Source organism: Zerene cesonia, chromosome 3 (assembly GCF_012273895.1).
Source record: "Zerene cesonia ecotype Mississippi chromosome 3, Zerene_cesonia_1.1, whole genome shotgun sequence".
NCBI lineage: Eukaryota > Metazoa > Arthropoda > Insecta > Lepidoptera > Pieridae > Zerene > Zerene cesonia.
In genome coordinates this window covers 5241612-5251627 of record NC_052104.1, presented here as the reverse complement: position 1 = coordinate 5251627, position 10016 = coordinate 5241612, and positions in this window count along the sequence as shown.

The following is a 10016-nucleotide window of genomic DNA, read 5'->3' as shown; positions in this document are numbered from 1 at the left end:
GTCGTCAGGGAATGCGAATCAAACTCGTCTCATTAGCCCGTAAAGGAAAACTTGGATTAGTTCGGAAACTTGTAGTAGTGGACGAGAGAAGCGCGTTCGCGACACGGACCTCACTGATGCAACTATATAACTTGACGTGACATTTTATGACATAATTAAATTAAATTTTGTTATTAGTTTTACTATGGGCTTTTAGAAATTTCTAACATCGTAAAACGTTATATACGCCTTAATCAAAGTATATATGTACTTCTCAGTTAATGTTACGTCTTATTATTGAATTAAAGAATGTTTTGATGGATAAAAATTAATAAACAAATTTTACTAGAGTAAATAGCTGTGGGATAACTAAGACATCTAAAGTTCTGGGAAAGCGTTACATGCTTTCGCGGAACTACAGACTTGAAATACAGAATGCGAAATAATTTTAAAATTTAAATTAAACGCTTTCATTAAGAATATTGCCAATTCTGGTACAGCAACTAATATCGGGCTTTAGTTATCCTTAAGATTCTGTTAGCGATATATTGTAACTCTCGATTGGATTAAACTCATAAATGATAATTAGGATTATTATATTTTTAGAAAATTAATTTGATACTTAATTGAGAGTTTCAGTTAAGGAAAAAACATTAACAAGAAGTAGAAATGATTTTCCGGAATTTTATTTGTAGAGCTTACGTCAGAATGTAACTAAGAACTTTCATTTATTAGGAAAGCAGTAAGCTAAGCTTATAGAAGAATAATAAAGCTCTAAAAAGTCGCGTGTTAGACACGAGATGAGTGTAAGACAAGTGAGAAATAATATAATTAATTTGAAAACTAATACGATATAAAAACATTCTAAAAAATAGTTTTCTATAAAAATATCTAATTTATTTAAAATATTAAGAAGTCTCCATAGATGGAAACTATTTGTATTAGTTTGTTAATTAACAAAATGTGTTTATAATAACGTTTTCACAAGTAGTGGCCTTGACAGTCTGCTCTCCTTAGAGAGTGTAGGCGAGTATGAGGTCGAACGTATACATTTTTACCCTTCCCGAGAGTCGGTCTTAGTATCACATTAACGTAGCGCGATCGTGTGACGCTGCCGCTTTGTGTCGCTCTAGAGACATTTGTTATCTGCCCCAGCTTGCTTCTTGGATTTATTGACTTTTTTCCTGCCTTAATTTCCAGAGATTCGGTCGAATGGACGAACGCCACCACCGGAACATTAATGTCACCCTAGGGAAATATCCTTTGTGTTTCATAGTACTTTTAATTTATCATTTATTTTGCAGGGTATCATTAGGTCTAAACAACTATTATGAGCGTTACAATATAATCAATAATATTTTGGAATATTGTTATTCAATATTAAATTTGGTACACTAGAATTATTATATGTTGACCGGATCAGAGAAATCATAACTTCAAAAACTTTTCTTTATTTAAAGGAATACAATTTCATAGCAGAGAGAGGGAAACCCAAGGAAACGGTTATGGTGTTATTATTTTATAATTCTATAACGATAAAATAAAATCTGTGCTTGAGATCGGGCAAGGGTCGAAAGATTTGTTAAAAATTCAATGGGTACCGCTCGCTATATGGAATACGATTCTTAATTCAACCATCTAAAAATATAATTTTCTTGCTTTTCTTTCTATTTCCGTAATTTTAAAATGTAATCGTTGATGCTGTTATTGTGAGGTTTATTTAAAACTAGCTGTGACCCGCGGTCGAAACCGCGTAAGTCCGTATCCCGTAGGAATATCGGTATAAAAAGTGCCTATGTGTTATTTCAGTTGTCCAGCTATCTACGAAGCAAATTTCATTGCAATCGGTTCAGTAGTTTTTGCGTGAAAGAGTAACAGACGCACACATACATATGCATCCATCCTCACAAACTTTCGCATTTATAGTATTATTATTCGCCAATAGATGTCAGGAAGAATCATAATAAATTGGGACTACTCAAACGCCTCCTATTTGTTAAAAAAGTAAGTTTAAGTCGATAAAACACGAATAAAAGACGAATATGACATTTTCTAAAAAAGATTCCTAGCTAGATCGATTTATCGCCCCCGAAACCCCCTATATACTAAAACTAAAACTAGTTCTTATTTAAACGTTGGTTATAAAAACGTGCATTTTTATGAAATTATAAAACATCTTATTCTTAGATAAGAAAGATAACACAAATTTAGAATTTGTGTGACTTTTTTGCGACTGCTCGAAAATCATTGAAATTTTATAACAACACAGCATAGAAAAGTAACATGGTGTCTTATAGCTTGTCAGGATTAAAAGCATATTCAATTTAAATATTCGAGACCTTTGTCCAGAGAGTTTCCGTAGGCAACCGGGCATGAAATTTTATTTAATCGTTGGAAAGAAGTGCGTCTCGGCTAATGCAGATTGCGAAGCTCACCCCTGCCCCGGTTAATTTATAGCTCAACAAAATTTTATTTTTTCAACTGTTCATTCCTTCTTTTTTATAGTTAATGGAGTGCAGATTTTAGTTGAGCATTTCATTTAAAAGTATCACGTCTGTGTTACTTGTCTTTTTTTTATAATTCATTTAGTGGGCTTTTGTTTATTTGTCACTTGCTTTTTTTAGAAACATTTTGGTAACTTAGTAAACATTTATAGTTAAGGCGAAAAGGGACATAAGAAATGAAGTGATTTATAATAATAAGGATATCATCAAATCTTTGATTTGAATAAATATAACATTAAAGCTTTAGAATTGAGTAGAGTAAGAGTTATCGGTTCTTAAAGTTTGCCATTTCCGGCGACCTTTTCTTGTTAACATCTATGTCGAGAAATCGAACGATTACTAAGATATAAAGGCGTGAAAAGGATAAATAAATTCTGTGGGAGCATTAGATAAGGGAATAGCCTTAGTAATGTCTTTGGGATGTCGTAAATGCAAATGTAGCGATATGTCATTGATAAATATGTAACATACAAATTTTCAGAATTCGCAACTAATTTTCTCTTATAAAATATTTCTTGTAAGATAATAGTAAAGATATACCCTAATATAAAGAGACTTAGAAGTAAATATTGACGTTTATTAAAAAATATTGAAATCAAGTTACTACGTTCATAAAATTTTCATTTTTATCGTTATACCTTTGTGATATTATCCGCTTGACCAGTGACAGTGACATTACGTTCGTTATTTTCAGTTATTCTAACAGTTAAATTAATCCAGCAATTAAAAGTTAGGCTATCGCAGGTACTTTAAGATTTCAATTACTGGTTTGGTTTGTATGTCTCTCATCCTGATGCAGAATGAAAATTCAATGTCAAAATTTTATTTCTTGTGAGGAAAATTATTTTTGGGCCCCCTGCGAAATTTTTATTGAAAATTATTTAAATAAAGTTCAATAATAGTTTTGATGGCGTATTCTAATATGGTTTTGTTGTAACTATTGTTTCGATTAAGAACGTAACAACAACTTTATTTTATTAAAAAATTACTATTTTTAAGTAAAAATAAAGTAGATTGTGTTTTTAAAATTGTTTTAAAAATATTTATGTTAGACAATTAAGTTTTCAGCAGTTTATCCTATAAAACAAATAGTGGTATAATAAATTTATAAAGATAGGTCAGTTGATTCAGCTGAATACTAAATCCTGGTTCGTGCATTGCATTCCGATTTTTAAACTTTAACGTATATTGTTTTTCATCTGAAATACGTAAATTATATGTGTATATATAAATAGATTTTTATTCCTTCAGACCAGAAAATATTGACATTTACATAACTATAATGTGGAATTTTAGTGGATTTATATTATATATTTATTAACTGATATAAATTAATTTTTGAGTACTCACAATTTTTTTTATAAGTATCTTACAGGTATGACAAAGGTGTTGCCATGTACAGATATATCTTGTATTCTTCCCCGTACACACATTCATTCGATGCTTGTAGCTTTAAGTGTAATAAATCTTGTGTGTGCTATGGACTGAGGAGGGGACAATAAAACAAGAGTGTCCGACACGCGGCGTAGATAAATCAGACACATTTGTGCGAGCTGTGACAGCCACCCTTCAGCGATTCAATGTTTTCATCATATCTCAGTGAGCTGCGATTGCTTTTACTGCAGAAGTATTAATCTTTGTAAGTGTCTGGTGTGTTCGTTTACAGCTCCGAATTTACGGTTTGGAGTATCACGTTAAATTGCCGCTAGGACGCTGCTTGCGCTTTGGTTTAGCTTACACGTTTTTGAAGGTAGAAAAGATGATAAAGTGTTAAAATTTTTTTAATCAAGCAATAGGTTCCGTTTCATTTTAATTACTTAAAAAGTTCATACGAAGTATGAGCGTGCACTTTTGCAAAGGCGGTTTCGCTGTTTCGCAGTTTCCTGTAAACCTGCATATTGAGCATTAATTTTCTTTGCAAGGAGTGCACCGAGATGAAGCCTATTCAGACGATGTTTAAAGAGTCCCAACTTTTATAGGCCAAGCCTTATTAAACAGGTGATGCAAGCATCAAGCAAGCCAGTATAAATGTGCTTACTTACTGTAACAATACTCGTGTCAAAAGGAATGAAATCTTATGAAGAGCTTGTTATATACATAAATAAATAAAAGCGTCGGAGATAATTATTCAAATATAGCAACATTTACAGTCTAGTGTTTGTTTTTAGCTTATTTATTCAGTACAAATCTGAATCAAACGATTTCATGTTCTTCGAAAACGGCTGTTAATATAATTTGAACCTTTCCATTATATTTAATCGTTTTAACTACGCTATCAATATGCTCGTGTTAGAAATGACTAGGATATCAGTTCATAGTTGGAGTGGGAATCGAATTATTGTGTAGAGGATTGCATTTCGCTTAGATCTCCATGCAATCAACGCTTTAAAGCTAGCTGTATAAAATAGGAATTGCTGTTGCAGTTAATTTTCGCTAAAATTATAGTGAATGAGTGATTCTGACGTGCGAGGCGGTAGTCAGACGAGCCTCTTATTTATAGCCTATCTTCGTCAACGTCAACACGTTATAGCTTCCCATGGATATACTGAATTATAACCTGTGTCTATCAATACGTTGTTATTGATTTCTCTTTCTAATATCTACCTTAATTAAGAAGCTTAGCTTTACGAACGTAGCTTTTACGAAACGTTCGATTCCATTCAGTGTAATTAAAAAATAAAGGGAGAGATTTCAATTTCTTTTTTTCATATTATTATATTAATTTCATCACATATTTTATTCATGGGTTTATTCCCTAATTGACATAGAGAAGTCTGAAAGGAATCCATTCAGGGTTCAAGTTATAATGGAGGATTAGATCGAACAATGGCAATTCGTCTCGTCAGACCTGGGCCAGCTTATCGAGCGTCCGCACTCCACACCCTCAGCTGGCACATGCTAACTGAAACTGATTTACTGCATTGATGATAGTTTATTTGCTGGGGTACGCACGTTACAAGATTTGTTATATGGTGCATATATATCGCCTGTTCAATATTTATAATTAAACGATAATTAAAGTTATAGAGGAAGCAACAAATTGAATAATAGGACTATTCACAACATATCTCGAATATTTTGATTTGTATTTCTTTTAACGCATCGAAATATAAAGAGAAAAAATACAAATGTAGACATTATTAATTAACATATTTAAAAAGAACTATTATGTAACTGCTTCAGACTGGAGTTATGTTACTGTTTTAGAGTCACGCTGACCATGCATGCATGAAACACTATGCATCGCACACGCTGATTCTAAAATGCTTCATAGAAGTTCATCCATTCGGTTATCAACATCGACCCTAAATGCGTGGTCAGCGTAACTCTAAAATGTTACGTACTTTTTAAAAAGAAAAAAAAAAACGTAGTCGGTTTAAAAAAAAAACGTCATGACATTTAGGAAAGCATTAATATAACACGTAAAAGGGAGATTAATTTTGTGTCGTTTAATCATAAGGGAGATAGAACAATATTTGTAGTAATTAACGTTACAGGGTCACAAAGGTTGAAAAACAAAAGATTAATAGTTTCTCGGGAAATAAGCGTATCAAAGAAAATGTCGAGAAAAGCTATTCTGAAGTTAATCTCAGCTCTTAGAACGGTATGGATTGTATTGACATTTTATTGATGCTTTGAAAATAGATTCCAGCAGTCTTGAGTTAATATTCAGGTTTGCATAAGTCTGAACTGGGTAAATTTTGTTGGGAGAAATAATAATGAAGTAAACTTTCAAATCTCTGTTAAAAATAAAGGAGTAATTTATAATTGTAAGCATTTTTGACAACATTATTAAGATTTACTTTTGCTATTTATAGAGTTTTTAAATTTAATAAGATTTATTTACTTTTGCTATACATAGAGTTGTTGTATTTGGTAATATATGAGTGATCGTTTTTTGTTTATTTACTCCAAAAGCTCGTAAGTTAGACTCAGAAGTTCGTGGGCTATCCTAGAAAATATTTTGTTTATTTAATTTGATGATATTATGCAATATATTTAATTTTATTAAGCCACATAATTTTCATCGAGGGCGATTCAACAATTATAGCAATATAGCGGTGTTAGGTGGTAGGTATTTGTCTTTACCCACAAATTAGGCCCCAATACAGCGATTACCTCTTCAATGGATAGTATTCTCTTGAGGTCTGGGAACAAATACTTGCTGGGGAGTGGGGGCAAAGAAAGGTCTCGAAGCCCAGTTCATGTGACATGGTGTATTGTTTTAATGAAACAAAATTTTGTCTTTGTAAAAGGGGGTCGATTTTCAGGAATTTATGCTGCAATGCTGCAATCATGTTTTGTAATAGCTTTGAAGACGGTTCACCACGTATTCTCCACGCAGATAATCAGTGTCTTAATTTTGGAGTGAAATTATGTACCTATGTTTCACCCATATCATATTATGTCATATTATGGTGAAAAACCCCAAAAATTACCCAAAACTTTACTACTTTTGATCAATGTGGCACCCATTTTGAGCAGATTATTTCATATCCAAATATTCTTCTGTTCTATTTCAATGGAGATCACTATACAGTCTTCCAAAATTATTTTGTAGAGGTTTTCTGGTTCATCCTGGTAGACAAGCTCAAGGGTGGCCCCTTGTCGGGAATCGAACCTCATCTTTTGCTGCACGATTGGAAGGAGCCGGAAGGGCCACTCGGTTGGGCGATCACCCACGTGGGCGCGGAAACGGAGACACAAGGGACCTCGTCGTCTCAGACTTTTTTGATGGTTTTTTCTTTAACCGTCATTTTAGGGCGAGCACTGCTTACATCGCTCTCGGTGTGCTTTTTTATCACACGCGGATCGGATTTATTGACACACGAAATTCCTTTTGTAAACCAATAAGGTAGTGTACATATATTCAAACGCGATATAATTAAAGGATTTACCCATATTCATAATAAATTTAATGCTATAACTACTTATAATTATACTCCAAAATCAAAATACTTCTTAACAATTTTTATGGGATCATTAATATATAATCAACTTTGTGTCTCTACTCTGTGGCTAAATGTCTGTTCTATTTTTGAACTGCCTAATCTGTTACCAAGACAGATCTATATCTGTAAAAAATATTGGAGAATCAAGAATCTAAATAGCCAAATAAATATTGAATGTTATCGATACTAATATTATAAAGAGGAAGAATGGGTAGGGTAACTAATGGTGCGTTGAGTCTCGTCTGGTGCCCGTTAAAGTCTATATTCTAAGTTGAAATATTTATGATGGTTTTCGTATCTCATAATTTTTATAATTACAAAAAAGAAAACTAAACGAACACACATCTTTATCATGAACGTCTACTGTGACTCAATCATTTGTTTGAACGGATATTTATTTCATAAAATTTTATGATTTGTACATGCTGTACATTCGTATAATTTTTTATGGCAATTTGGCATAAGCGACTAAATAATGAAAAAAAATTTTGACAGATGTCACTAATGTGTTTATTGAAAAACCCTAAAGTGCAGATTTTCAGTCAAGTAATAATAGATTTTATAAATGAAAGATATAGGGATCTTCGCACCGTAGGAGAGGAGAGCTATTCGCATATTATCATCCCTATGGAAAATTCATTAACAGATAATATAACGTTACATTGCGCCGCGAAGACGGTCGGCTCCGGTGCGCGATGTTTTGACCTAATTAATATATCACCGAGGGACGTAACGTCTGCTGAATTAATTTTGATTAATTGAAGATACATCTACGATTTCATCAACCCTTTTCTTGCCGCTGAATCCCAAATTAATTATTTTTACGGTATATAAGTTAATTTTTTTCGCTGCTGTGTAGTATTATAATTATGACTGAGTATATTATATTTATAACATAATTATTTTTGAAGTTTCTTTATATGTCTTTACTTTGCAGATAGATTACTTTTTGAAAGAATTAGACTCCACCATCATAATAATTATGTGAAAGTAAAGGTCTATTCTTTATTTGGCTTTATTGAACCTTCGTTTTCCTTACTGGAGATTTTTCTCTTTTTTGTCAGTAGGTTATGTGACTCAATGACATATTTTATATTGTTAACAGCATAGACATGTGTACGGGTGTCTGTCTCCTTTATTAATAAGTACAGGTAGACATAAATTGTGAGCAGTAACATGTGACCACAAACATTTAGTTCTAAGAAGTGTGTAGTCATCCATATTCCATACAGACCACTTGACCTGAATGACAGTATGGATGAGTACACACATGCCTAAACTTAGTTCCGTGCAATGCTGCAAACGTAGCCGAGTAAGTAATTAATGACCAGGCGATAAAGGTTACATCATGAGGCCAGCGTTTACCTTTAGCCTTTAAACCTGTAACGTGTAAGAGTATGAGTAATCCTATAATTACCTCAGTTCAGGAAGGCTCCGTTTTCATTGCTCATAAAGCTCGATGGCTCAACAACGGACAATTCCACTGCACTATAAAGTGTCGGCTAATAGGGATTACTTCACATAGGGGCTGAAATTTACTTTCATGACTTTGTTAAGTATTTATATAGTTATTATCGATTTTATATGTAGTAACTAAAAATGGGTACTAACGAAATAGTTCAATTTTGTGCCAGATCTCGATTAAACATTTACGTTTATGCGATAGATGCCAAGAGAAAAGATACATTAGGGATCTGCGCAATATCTCAAACAATTTATTTTTTGTAAGAAATGGTTGATCGATTATCACATCAGTAGGCATTTTGATCAAAAACCAAACCACGATTACTAAGAGTTACCAAAGTATTTGGTATTGTTTTCTTGTTGTTAAGAAGATCTTGTGAAAAATGAAGGTGTCGGAAAAGTTCCGAAGATAAAACTTGTTTGTTAGTTTATGCTCTCGTATTAAACGGCTTTCGGTTGGCTTATCAGATCAGATCATAAAAGAAGGCTACAAAGATATTAAACGAGAAAACGGAAAATAGCAAACACAATAATATCTACCTATTTTTATAAGTTCTACCCTTTTAATAGGAAAGCTAATATTATCTTAATATAGTTATGAATTTTTCTATTACGTCATTTGTTCTAGAATTTTTCGTATCTATTTGGATACAAGTTAAGGGATTTATTTATTCCAATAAAAGAGGTTTATTACGCGAGGACATACGATAAGAATTTAAAATTGGGAAATACCTTTATTCGTCGATTGAATAATTTAAATTTAAGAGTCAGCTGCCTTATTTAGATAACACAAAATGAAAATTATAAATTCCTTCGTTTGGAATGGCAACAAAGCGTAATTTAATATACAACATTGAGTCGAAAGTTTGAAACAATGACGTGCCGATGTCTATTTCTGTCTAGCCGGTGTCCAGTTGAGTGTGAATGGAAATTCGTGGTGGAGGTAAAATTAGCGTGCGAGTTTATACGGGCATGTCCATTGCAGTCGGTACGGGTCTGGACAGACGGGTAACCGCAGCTCGCGCCAGCCGCATCGAAACCTACTGCTTTGCCGGACACAGGAAATTAATATAAATTCCTATCACAACTCGAAACAGGGCACAGTCCATCCCGTGAT